Genomic DNA, 12,928 nt, shown 5'->3' on the forward strand with positions numbered 1-12,928 from the left:
GTGAATGTGTTTGTACATGCATATGAGTGCGTGTGTGCATATCTGTGTGTGTGTGTGCATGTCTGTGAATGTGTTTGTACATGCATATGAGTGCGTGTGTGCATATCTGTGTGAGTGTGTGTGGGCATGTCTGTGAATGTGTGTGTGCATGCATATATGAGTGCGTGTGTGCATATCTGTGAGTGTGAGTGTGTGCATGTCTGTGAATGAGAGTGCGCATGCATATATGAGTGCGTGTGTTCACATCTGTGAGAGTGTGTGTGTGCATGTCTGTGAGTGTGTGTGTGCATGCATATATGAGTGCGTGTGTGCATATCTGTGTGTGTGGGCATGTCTGTGAATGTGTTTGTACATGCATATGAGTGCGTGTGTGCATATCTGTGTGAGTGTGTGTGGGCATGTCTGTGAATGCATGTGCACATGCATATAAGAGTGCGTGTATTCATATCTGTGTGTGAGTGTGTAACTGTGTGCATGTCTGTGAATGTGTGCACATGCATATATGAGTATGGGTGTGCATATCTGTGTGTATGTGTGTGGGCATATCTGTGAATGTGTGTGTGCATGCATATATGAGTGTGTGTGTGCATATCTGTGTGAGTGTGTGTGCATGTCTGTGAATGTGTTTGTACATGCATATGAGTGCGTGTGTGCATATCTGTGTGTGTGTGGGCATGTCTGAATGTGTGTGTGCATGCATATATGAGTGCGTGTGTGCATATCTGTGTGTGTGCATGTCTGTGAATGTTTGTACATGCATATGAGTGCGTGTGTGCATATCTGTGTGTGTGTGCATGCATATATGAGTGCGTGTGTGCATATCTGTATGAGTGTGTGTGTGCATGTCTGTGAATGTTTGTACATGCACATGAGTGCATGTGTTCATATCTGTGAGAGTATGTGTGTGCATGTCTGTGAACGTGTGTGTGCATGCATATGAGTGCGTGTGTGCATATCTGTGTGAGTGTGCGTGTGCATGTCTGTGAATGTGTGTGTGCATGCATATGAGTGCATGTGTGCATATCTGTGTGAGTGTGTGTGCATGTCTGTGAATGTGTGTGTGCATGCATATGAGTGCGTGTGTGCATATCTGTGTGTGTGTGGGCGTGTCTGTGAATGTGTTTGTACATGCATATGAGTGCGTGTGTTCATACCTGTGAGAGTGTGTGTGTGCATGTCTGTGAATGTGTGTGTGCATGCATCTATGAGTGCCTGTGTGCATATCAGTGAGTGTGAGTGTGCATGTCTGTGAATGCGTGTGCGCATGCATATATGAGTGCGTGTTCATATCTGTGTGTGAGTGTGTAACTGTGTGCATGTCTGTGAATGTGTGCACATGCATATATGAGTGCATGTGTGCATATCTGTGAGAGTGTGTGTGCATGTCTGTGAATGTGTGTGTGCATGGATATATGAGTGCGTGTGTGCATATCTGTGTGAGTGTGTGTGGGCATGTCTGTGAATGTGTGTGTGCATGCATATATGAGTGCGTGTGTGCATATCTGTGTGAGTGTGTGGGCATGTCTACGAATGTGTGTGTGTGCATGCATATATGAGTGCGTGTGTGCATATCTGTGTGAGTGTGTGTGTGCATGCATATATGAGTGTGTGTGTGCATATCTGTGTGAATGTGTGTGTGCATGCATATGAGTGCGTGTGTGCATATCTGTGTGAATGTGTGTGCATGCATATATGAGTGCGTGTGTGCATATCTGTGTGTGTGCATGCATATATGAGTGCGTGTGTGCATATCTGTGTGTGTGTGTGCCTGCATATATGAGTGCGTGTGTGCATATCTGTGTGTGTGTGCATGCATATATGAGTGCGTGTGTGCATATCTGTGTGAGTGTGTGTGCATGGATATATGAGTGCATGTGTGCATATCTGTGTGAGTGTGTAACTGTGTGCATGTCTGTGAATGTGTGTGTGCATGCATATGTGAGTGCGTGTGTGCATATCTGTGTGAGTGCGTGTGTGCATATCTGTGTGTGTGTGCATATCTGTGTGAGTGTGTGTGCATGCATATGAGTGCGTGTGTGCATATCTGAGTGCGTGTGTGCATATCTGTGTGAGTGCGTGTGTGCATATCTGTGTGAGTGTGTGTGGGCGTGTCTGTGAATGTGTGTGTGCATGCATATATGAGTGCGTGTGTGCGTATCTATGTGAGTGTGTAACTGTGTGCATGTCTGTGTGTGTGTGCATGCATATATGAGTGCGTGTGTGCATATCTGTGTGAATGTGTGTGTGCATGCAAATGAGTGCGTGTGTGCATATCTGTGTGAATGTGTGTGTGCATGCATATATGAGTGCATGTGTGCATATCTGTGTGTGTGCATGCATATATGAGTGCGTGTGTGCATATCTGTGTGAGTGCGTGTGTGCATATCTGTGTGAGTGCATGTGTGCATATCTGTGTGAGTGTGTAACTGTGTGCATGTCTGTGAATGTGTGTGTGCATGCACATATGAGTGCATGTGTGCATATCTGTGTGAGTGTGTGTGGGCATGTCTACAAATGTGTGTGTGCATGCATATATGAGTGCATGTGTGCATATCTGTGTGAGTAACTGTGTGCATGTCTGTGAATGTGTGTGTGCGTGCATATCTGTGTGTGTGTGTGCATGCATATATGAGTGCGTGTGTGCATATCTGTGTGTGTGCATGCATATATGAGTGCATGTGTGCATATCTGTGTGTGTGTGTGCATGCATATATGAGTGCATGTGTGCATATCTGTGTGAGTGCGTGTGTGCATATCTGTGTGAGTGTGTGTGGGCATGTCTGTGAATGTGTGTGTGCATGCATATATGAGTGCGTGTGTGCATATCTGTGAGTGTGTAACTGTGCATGTCTGTGAACGTGTGTGTGCATGCATATATGAGTGTGTGTGTGCATATCTGTGTGTGTGCATATCTGTGTGTGTGTGTGCATGTATATATGAGTGCGTGTGTGCATATCTGTGTGTGTGTGTGCATGCATATATGAGTGCATGTGTGCATATCTGTGTGTGTGTGTGCATGCATATGAGTGCGTGTGTGCATATCTGTGTGAGTGTGTGTGCATGCATATATGAGTGCGTGTGTGCATATCTGTGTGCGTGTGCATATATGAGTACGTGTGTGCATATCTGTGTGAGTGTGTGTGTGCATGCATATATGAGTGCATGTGTGCATATCTGTGTGAGTGCATGTGTGCATATCTGTGTGAGTGCGTGTGTGCATATATGAGTGCGTGTGTGCATATCTGTGTGAGTGTGTGTGCATGCATATATGAGTGCGTGTGTGCATATCTGTGTGAGTGCGTGTGTGCATATCTGTGTGAGTGTGTGCATGCATATATGAGTGTGTGTGTGCATGTGCCTGCACATGTATGATGAGCCCAGCTACCAAGGCACCTGCTAAGCACAGCACCTGCACCCTGGAAACCCTCCCACATGCCATCAGCGAGGGTCATGAGTCAGCAGATATGACATGCCTGACGGCAGTGCTCCTAAGAGAAGCCTAAACAATTTTCACAGGAAATGCATCTAGGGGCTACATTGTATAAATGCAACACTAATTACATAAAATTTCAAAAATACTGTGCACAAAGAAAAAAGTCTCCCCTGTTATCGCATCCCCCATGTCACCTGCCATAAACATGTTGATGTCAAAGGCTTTCGGGTTTTGTCTGTGCACGTGTTCGTGTTATTAGGTCGTTTTTTTCTCACAGGTTGAGACTGTGCTGCATCTGCTGCTTTGTAAACCTGGAAGATTTTTATCGTGAATAAATACCTGCCGCAACAATGCCTAATGCTTTTGTAGGGTTCCATTATTTGGATGTGCCACTGGCGGTGACGGCTGGCCCCTGGGTGGCCATTTAAGGTGCTTCCAAATCTCTGCGATGGCAACGTCACCTCAGCTGCCTCTCCAGCCACGAGTCCTGGCACCTCCCCTGCCTCCTGCTTCCTGCTGCTTCTTCTCAGCCCCCAGGCACATTGCTGCTGCAGGGCCTTTGCACATCCCGGGATTCTGCAGGGGCTGTGCCCTCCCCAGGTCTTCTCACAGTCTGTCCGTCCCTCCCCTGGGGCCTCTGCTCCATTGTTTCTGGTCTGATGATGCCTTCCAAGTCAGTCCTCTGGAGTGGCACATTCGGGCCACGTGACACGCCGGCCTACACAGTCCCCAGGGACGGTGGGCACTTGCCCTCTTGCCGCCTCTCCTCTCATGCCCACCTCCAACCCTGGCCAGCGCTTGAAATCTCCTGTTTTGGAGTTTTTTTCACCCCCGTGGCCGGCTTGGTGAGAAATGACTTCTCATTGTTGGAGCGTGTCTGGCTACACGCGATTGCGCGTTTCTGTGTCTCTTGTCATTTGCCCTTGTTTCATGAATTGCCACTTTGACCTTTTTGCTCATTTGTCTATCCAGTGCCCATCTCTTCCCAATGATTCCTGTGTTCTCAGTGTAGGTGGCTGGGGATGAGAACAGGAGCTTGTGCTCCCCCATGCTGAGTCTAGTGTTCAGGGTGGAGTGACATCTGGATGGCCATCAGCATGCAGCGGGGGCTGGGGCTCCTCGAGGTCAGCAGAGTTTGAGGGTTGTCAGGGCTGTGTGCCACCAAGGCTTGGTAGGTCCCCAGGTGTGGCGTTTGCCATGCTGGTGTCCCCTGCGCCACAGCCCCTGTTCCCTGTGAACTTCCCCTGTTCCTGCTTCTCAGGTGAAATGTGGCCTGGGAGTTTCTGGTTATGTGGAAGACAACAGCTGTGGAGGCCTCCCCGTGACCTCAGGGACCAAGGGCTGTGGAGAAGGGCTCACTGGGTGCAGACAGGGGCAGGTGGCCTGGGGGTCCCGAGCCATGACATCTGTCCTCTGTTCAGCTGGAAGAGTGCCTGTCATTGGCACCAGCAGGCACAGGAAGGAGAGACCTTGTGTGACAGCAGGTGGAGGGGTCTGCGTGTGTCTCTCCCTGCCATGGCAACCTGTCTGCCCCCGTCCACCCTGCCTTCAAGTGCCAGAGTGTCAGGGGACAGCAAGGGCCACAGTGGCAGCAAAGACCCTGCAGACAGACGTTGCCCTGCAGTGCCCTGGAGATCTGTAGACCTGGGGCCCCACCTGCAGAAGCCAGGCCTGTGTGTCAGGTTTCGGGGGCTCCGTGGCCAGCTCCCAGTGCCATTACTGAGGCTGATAACTGTGCCCCCCTTCAGGGGTCCCTGGGGCGGCCGCTCACTCCTGGCTGTGCAAACACCCCTTCTTTCCCGAAGGCCGCCAGCCTCCTCTGTCTTGCTAATAGCCCTGTTCTTTTAATGACCGATAATCAGTGTTTACCCAGAGCCTTCACCAACAGCTCCTGAAGCTTGGCTTCATTATGCATGCAGGCTTTGCGGAAGCTGCTTCCAGCTGCCTGTGTGGCCTGCTGCAGGAGACGTCCGGCTGGAGGTCCCACCTTCCTCCTGCCTTGGCCCAGCACCCTCCAGGCCTCACTGCTGGCCCCTGGGGCGGCTTCAGGGTGCTAGGGTGGTGACAGCATCTCGAGACCCCGCCTGGGCAGACCTCCTTCTGTCAGCTCCTCCTCTGTCTAAAGAGCCCTGCTTGCTGGGAGGGGCAGCACCTGCCTCTCTGGACAATATCCAGGACACAGGAAGCACCCGATCAATTATAGCCAATAAAATGTTCAGTAATGGCCACTAGCATGTCTGCAAGCCGGCTGTCGTCTGGGTACTGTACTGGACACCTCGTGTGTGTGTCAGGGACAAATATGCATTAAAGTGCGAGTGGCACAGCCGTCCCTCCCCACCTCTGCCTCTGCCACCTCTATCCCCCTCCACCTCCGCCCCTCCCTGTCCCCCCACCCCCGCCACCTCCCGCCATCAGTGGGGGCTCTTGCTGCTGCTTGGCTCTATGGCCTTTGATAGAACCCGGCGGGTGGTGGGTTTTGGAGCAGAAGATGCCCAAGAAGGAAGAAAAGGAAAGGCACATGGTGTGGGTGGGGGAGGGAGGGGGGTTGCAGTGGCAGCGGGAGAGGTGGGGCAGCTGAGAGGAAGGTGGGGGGGAGGGCACTTTGCGGAGGCAGAGGTCACCAAGGGCCTTCGAGCTCCTGCCTGGGGCCAGGCCCTGCAGGGCCTCCCAGCGCAGCCCTCACCAAGAGTCACTGGAAATCAAGACAGGCCCCCCTCTTCTGCCAATTTAGAGTTAGATCTGTACTTGTTTCTGGAAGCTTCTTATGTGAGGGACGGGCTGGAAGGTGCGCGTCTGGATCTCACCCTCGCCCAGTGACCATTCCACCTTGGCCAGAAGGCGCTGATGTCCTGGGCCGAGGGCCTGAGCGAGGGCCTGGGAGTGCCCACCCCACCCTCTGCAGCCTCCTCTTTCCCACAGCCTCTCTGTCCTCCAGTATCCAGAGGCCCTGAGCTGGTCACCCCATTGTCACTTTGTGATGCTAAAGCCCCGGGCCAGCGATACCACCAGCGTTTTGGCTCCCGCGTGTTGGGTCAGGGCCCGGCAGAGCTCTCGGGGTGGCTGTTTGGAGTAGGCACACGGCACATGGGCACGATGTCTCTGGTCATCTGTTCCAGGTGTCCACAACGTTGATCAGCTTTGAGAGATCACGTTTCTGCGTTGCTCAGACCTGCCTTGGAAGGGGTCTTGCTGGGGCTGGGAGAGGGGCTCTGCTGGGGAGGGGGACGGGGGTGTGGGAATGGGGGTGTCGGCTGCTGGGCACGGAGCAGAGTCCCTCAGACGTGCTCCCCGCTTCTCCCCGTGACTCGCCGCCTCTTTCTGAAAGTGGGTTTTGTTCTCCCCAGCATCTCTGGTTTCTGATGGATTCGAAAATATTTAATAAATATTTGGCTTCCATTTTCAAAATGTTCTGTGCTCTTTTTAGGTTTCCTTATGGAAAGAGACTGAGATATTCTTATTTCAACTCCCAGGAGTATTCTTACTTCAACTCCCAGGAGCCCATGGGTGCCTTTTACTTCCTCCCACTCTTACCGCAGACTGCCTGGTTTGTCCTGGTTTGGAGGTGAAGGCTCTGGCCCAGAGCTGCAGAATCGGCTCCCCAGGGCTTGCAGGAGTAGGCCAGGGGCCTGGAGGGGCCAGGGGGCTGGAGGGGCCATCTGCTGCCGGCCTTTTCCCTTGAAAATAAGCCAGTGCTTCATTTCCATTCTTTTAGCAGCAAGTGAGCTGGCCGTGGGCCTCAGAGCGCTGGCCCAGGTGTGAGGGTCACACTTCTGCGGGGACTCCAGCCAAGCCTCACCCATCCCTGGAGATCTCCTGTGAGGCCCCAGCGTGACTCAGAGCCCAAACGAGATTGTCTTGGGAGGTGCAGAGTTGGGAGATGCGGGCTGGGATGAACCCCGGGGGCGGGGCAAGGCCAGGAAGAGGTGAGTGCAGAGAGCAACGGAGGGAGGGGGACGCCAGGAAGGGGCCCTGGGCAGGATGGAGGCCGTCCACAGCAGCAGCCTGGTTGGTAGCTGGGCCCTACCCTCAGGCCTCCTCCTCCAAGGCAGGATGGAGCAGTGGTTAGGAGCACTCCATCCTCCCAAAGCAAAGGCATCCTCTGTTCTGGGAGTCGAGAGCACCAGGGAGCTTCCTCCCCCAGCCTGGCCCAAGTGAGTGTCTGGGAGGGGCTGGGGCAGCCTGGTTGGTCACCAGAGTGTGGTCATTGTCGTCTGCATCCCAGGGTGAGGAAGGACAAGAGGGCTGCCCTCTGCCTCCCTCCCGTGCTCCTTGTCCTGAGGCTGGTGGCTGTGAGAGAGAGGATTGTCGCTCAGCAAACACTATTTCCTCATCCACTGTCCCCATTGATGGAAGGCTCGGCCACCGGGCTCGATTTAACCGGAAGTGACCATGTGCCAGCTCCCAGCTGAGGCCTCTGGTGACCCTCCTGCGAAGAGCCTGCCTTGGGGGCTGCAGTTCCAGGGAGGAGGCTGGACTCAGCCCTCATCCTCCAATGCAGCTGCAATGAGCCTGCTCCTCCTGCTGGTGGAAAATGCAGGTAGGCAGGTGAGCCACCAACCCTGGGGGCTCAGTCAAAATCCTGAGGACCCCCAAGGGGCAGAGCTGATGGGGCCTTCTGACCAGGGTGCCCAGAATGGATGGCACTAGGGCACACAGGCTAATTGCGGGGGAAGACGTGAAGGTGGGTGAAGCAGCTGCGTGTTTGGGGCAGAGGGAGAGGTATTGTGAGGGTTAATTTTATGTGTCCACACGACTGCAGACATTTGGTGAACTCCGATTTGGGGTGTGTCTGTGCAGGTGTTTCTGGATGAGATTCAGGCTGAAATCCGTAGACTGAGTACAGCAGGTGTCCCTCCCCCATGCGGGTGGGCCTTGCCCAATCAGGTGAAGGCCTGCTGCGGAAACTGGCTGCCTTCCAGCGGGGAGGGCGGCTTCTTTCCTGCTTTCAGACTTGAGCTGGAAAGTCGGCTCTTCCCAGGTGTCGAGTCTGCTGGCGTCCGGCCTGATCTGCCACCATCTGCTCTCCCAGGGCTCCAGCTTACTGACTCGGTGCAGGTCTGCGGACTCAGCCTCCATCATTGTATGAGCTAATTTGTTGTAATAAATCTCTCTCTCCACAGCCTGTTGATTCTGAGTCTCTGGAGAGGAGAGTACAGCAGTAGTGGGTGACAGACACCAGGGTCCTCATCAGCACCAAGGATTGTCCCCAACCGGAATGCGGTGTCCGGGCTGAAGGAGGTGACTCCCCACCTCCCTGCCCTGCCCTGTGGTGGGGATGGGTGGGGGGACAATGCCCAGTTCCTGAGCTGGACTCTTAGTGAGAGTGGCCCTGGTTAGTGGGGGCCCTCTGCTGGGCAGTGGCCGGAGAGAGACAGGGTGCTAGGCTGGGAGAAATGTTTGGAGGGCATCAGTGCCAACTTCCTGGGCATGGTGCAGGGGTGGAGAGAGCTGTCCCCGGCCTGAGAGGATGCTGGGTTGGGCTTATCTCCACTCGGAATCGAGAGAACTCACTGTCCCCAGAGCCGGACTGGCTGCCGTGGGAGGCCACCCCACCTGAAGAGAGGAGGAGCCGAGGCCTGTTGCTCAGGGTTGGGGATGGCAAGGAGGAGGACACAGAGGGGCCCTTCCCAGGCCTCTGTCATCATGGCTCATTTCTGGAGTCCCAGAGCCGGGCAGAGCCAGGCTCAGCACAGCAAGGTTGACGGCCCGTGTGGAAGCACTGGCAGGGAGAGCTGGGACAGATGCAGCCCCAGCCAGGCTGGACCCCAGGGATGGTGCGGGGTGCACACCGCTTGCCCCAATCGCACTCTGTGCCCAGCAGCTCCCTGGACGGTGGCCGGGCAGGAGGCTGTCCTGACTGATCTCGCAAATGTATTTACAGCTATTGACGGCCTGAACGTGGCCTATTGATCCACGCCTGAGCCTGGCCGGGCGGCGCATGCACTCGGCCAGGGCAGCCCTGCGTGATGAATGGGCAGCTCACAGCCCACGCTCTCCGGCAGGTGATTGTTTCAGTGAAAATGAGAAATGACGATCAGGGCTTAAGGCTGATGATTGAGGAAGATTTCCAGCGACTTTGCGGTTCATCTTGGTGGTGCTGATAGCCAGGGCCTTCTACAGAGAGGCATGTTCCCCGACTAGGCAGGTCACCATGGATGTCTGCAAAAAGGCTGTCTCGGCGTGGGGACCCAGGCAGGGGCACAGGCGGCACAGACGTTCCTGTCCCTTTCCCTGGCTGGGTTGCGCTGCTGAGGTGGGCCAGGTGGGGTTCACTCTTTCTGGCTTCTAAGGGGGTTCTAGACCCCAGATGGGCCTGGGGAAATGAGGGGTTTGTGTGGACAGCCCCATGGGAGAGGGGCTGTTCCCAGCCCTGGTGCCCGCCTGCCCAGGCCTCCCTGGGACTCTGGGCCCAGCCTCGTCATTCCTCTCTTCTCTTCTAAGATGAAAAGAGGATTCCTGCAAGTGGAGGCGAATCCTGGGGCCCCTGAGCTGCAGGCGGTGAACAAGGAGCTGAGGGCCTGCTGGTTCCCCAGGAGGGCAGGCAGGGCTGTGCTAACGAGGAGAAAGAACCGAGTGAAGGAAGGCACGGAGGTGCCAGGGAGAGACCAGGACCCTCCTCAGCTTCCTGGCTTCCTTCCTGGCCCAGGACCCCTGTTCCCGGGGCCCTAGGCTGGGCTGAGGTCCCCTCGCCCTGTGCAGGGCCTGCGGTGCAGGTTCTGCCAGCTGTAGCCTGGGGTCCGAGGGTCCATCTGATATTTAAAGGACTCAGAAGGCCCTGGGAGGGTGTTGGCAGGGAGTAGCCTCAGTGTTGATTCCTCGAGGGCCCCTGAGCCAGGTTCAGGAGCACAGAGGGACGTGGGTGCCACCTCTCCCGAGCTTGGAGCTCACTCTTGGGGGTTGAGACGGGGCCAGGAAGGGGTTAAAGCAGGAAGCATCTTGCAGGGCTGTTAGGAAAATGATATTCTGCTGTTTGACGTCATTTTAATTCCATTTCAAGGGCATTTAATCTTATTTGCCCGATGACTAATCCCCGGCCTTGAGTGAATTAACGTGCGGCCCCTTCTCTGAGAGGAAGCGGGACCCTTTCAGTGGAGACATCGCGTCACCGCGTCCCGCCTCTTGCCTGGCTGGGCGGGCAGGGCTCCTGGCCAGAGGCAGGGGCAGCCATTGGGTGGGGGCTGTGGTGAGGACCTGACCCCTGGGTGAGGAAGAAAGACTGGGCATCTCCTTAGACCTGGAACTTTCCAGAAGCATGCCTGCCTGCGGTTTCTCCTTTGTGCCTGTGGGCAGAAAATGCCCATTTCCCAGGCCCAGGACAAAAGCTCCAGAACTGGATGCTTTGAGGCAGGTGCAGGGACCCAGGTGGCTGAGCGGGGAGCAGCGGGAGCCAGCTGCTGCATGTCCAGGGCTGGTCCACCCAGGCGACCCAGTAGGGGCCCCAGCCAGGGCCACAGGGGCCATGACAGACGCGTGAGGTGCTGGCATGCAGAGAGGAGTCACCAGACTTCACCCAGTTGGAGAGGGCCAAAGAGAAACTGGAAACTGAGGCACAGCCAGGCGAGGGCTTGCTAGATGCATTTTTCAGAAGGGCTTGATCTTGTCCCTGGATTTTCTCTATGATCCCACCTTGACTTTCAGCCTCATGGGGCTGGGACCCCCTCCCACCCCCAACCCTGCTTTGCCTTCAGTGGCCACAGGAGAAGAGTACCCATCTGCTGGGTGGGCAAGCTGAACTGTCACAGCCCCCACGCAGTCCCACGTCCCCTCTTGCTCACGCCACAGACATGCATAGGAGATGCCAGGTCCTGTCTGCCTTGCAGAGTCAAAGGAAAAACTTTCTCATTGTAATTTCAGGACTTGGGGAGCCTCCAGGAAGAGGAGAGGGGGCCAGGGAGGCTCTGGTGGATGTGAGTGGAGTCTCGCCATGTGGACAGCCCTATGATTGGTGAATATTCCAGTCCTCACAGTGGGTGAGGCTGAGTGGTGGCTCCTGGGGACCAGACATGGTTCTGGCCCAGCTCTTCTGCAGCAGCCTCTGACCTGCCTGTGCTCAGTGGGCTCCCTCCTGCCACCCCACAGGGCTGGGTGAAGCTTCTGCTTGGACCATCCTGCCCCCGGCCTGACCCTTGTGGGGTGATGGGTCCTTCCCTCAATCCAGGCTCCCCAGACTTTAGGGGCCTGGAGGCCTGGGATGGGGGAGCAGGCAGGGCCACAGCCCCAGGAGGCAAGATGCTCTGGCTACCTTCTTCCCCCAGCCCCTGCATCTGCTTTCGCCTCTGCTGGTACCTCTGAGCTTTAAGGAACTTCTGCTAAGTGCTTTAACCACTCATGGCCTGGACCTGGTTGAGCTTTTGGGTCTTCTGGGAGCGGGCATGTCCTGTGAGTACCCCAGGGTGTGATTTGCACCCAAGAGGTCTGTGTGGACCAGGGGGTGCTGCAGGGGCTGCAACCTGGGCAGCCTGGTCTTGCGGGAACTGCAGCAGCTCCCAGGCCTTCCCAGGTGGTCTGGCAGGGACTGGAGACATAGGAGGGGCTCAAGATGCTTGCTCCACCACTATGAGCCTCCTAACACCTGGACAACCAGGCGACACAGAGGTCAGTCAACCTGGTGACTGAAGGACAGTGTGGCCTGCAAATTGGAGATGTTGGAACATCTGGGTTAATCAGAATGGCCCTACAAGCACGGCCATTGTAGCTGGCATTGGAGTTGACCCCAGCATCCATTTTGCCCCAGTGTTGCCCTGAGCCTGTCACCATGGCACCTACTTCCTTGCCATGGGCTCGGGGTGGCAAGGTGTGAACCAGCCAGGCAAGCTTGCCCACCCTCTGTGGCTGCGTGGGGGCAAGGAAGGGCATACTTCACGGTGGTTGGCAGCCACCGTCTGCTCAGAGTGGCCCCTACCTGACACAGAAGGCAGTACCAAGAGCGGTACTTCATCTGTCCATCCACCAATCCATCCATCCAATCTCGCACCCACCCACCCGTGCTTCCATCCACCCACCCATCCGTTTACCCATTTATCCATCCATTTACCCATCTGCCCACCTACCCATCCATCCATCCATCCATCCACCCATTCCATCCACCCACCCACCCATCCATCCATCCATCCATCCACCCACCCACCCACCCACCCACCCATCCATCCATCCATCCATCCACCCACCCACCCACCCACCCATCCATCCATCCATCTATTCACCCACCCACCCATCCATCAACCCTCCCACCCACCCACCCACCCACCCATCCATCCATCCATCCATTCATCCATCCATCCATCCATCCATCCATCTACCCACCCATTCCATCCACCCACCTACCCATTCCATCCATCCATCCATCCATCCATCTATTCACCCACCCACCCATCCATCAACCCACCCACCCACCCACCCATCCATCCATCCATCCATCCATCCATCCATCCATCTATCTACCCACCCATTCCATCCATCCATCCATCCATCCATCCACCCACCCATTCCATCCAC

Source organism: Pongo abelii, chromosome 15, assembly GCF_028885655.2.
Source record: "Pongo abelii isolate AG06213 chromosome 15, NHGRI_mPonAbe1-v2.0_pri, whole genome shotgun sequence".
Taxonomy (NCBI): Eukaryota; Metazoa; Chordata; class Mammalia; order Primates; family Hominidae; genus Pongo; species Pongo abelii.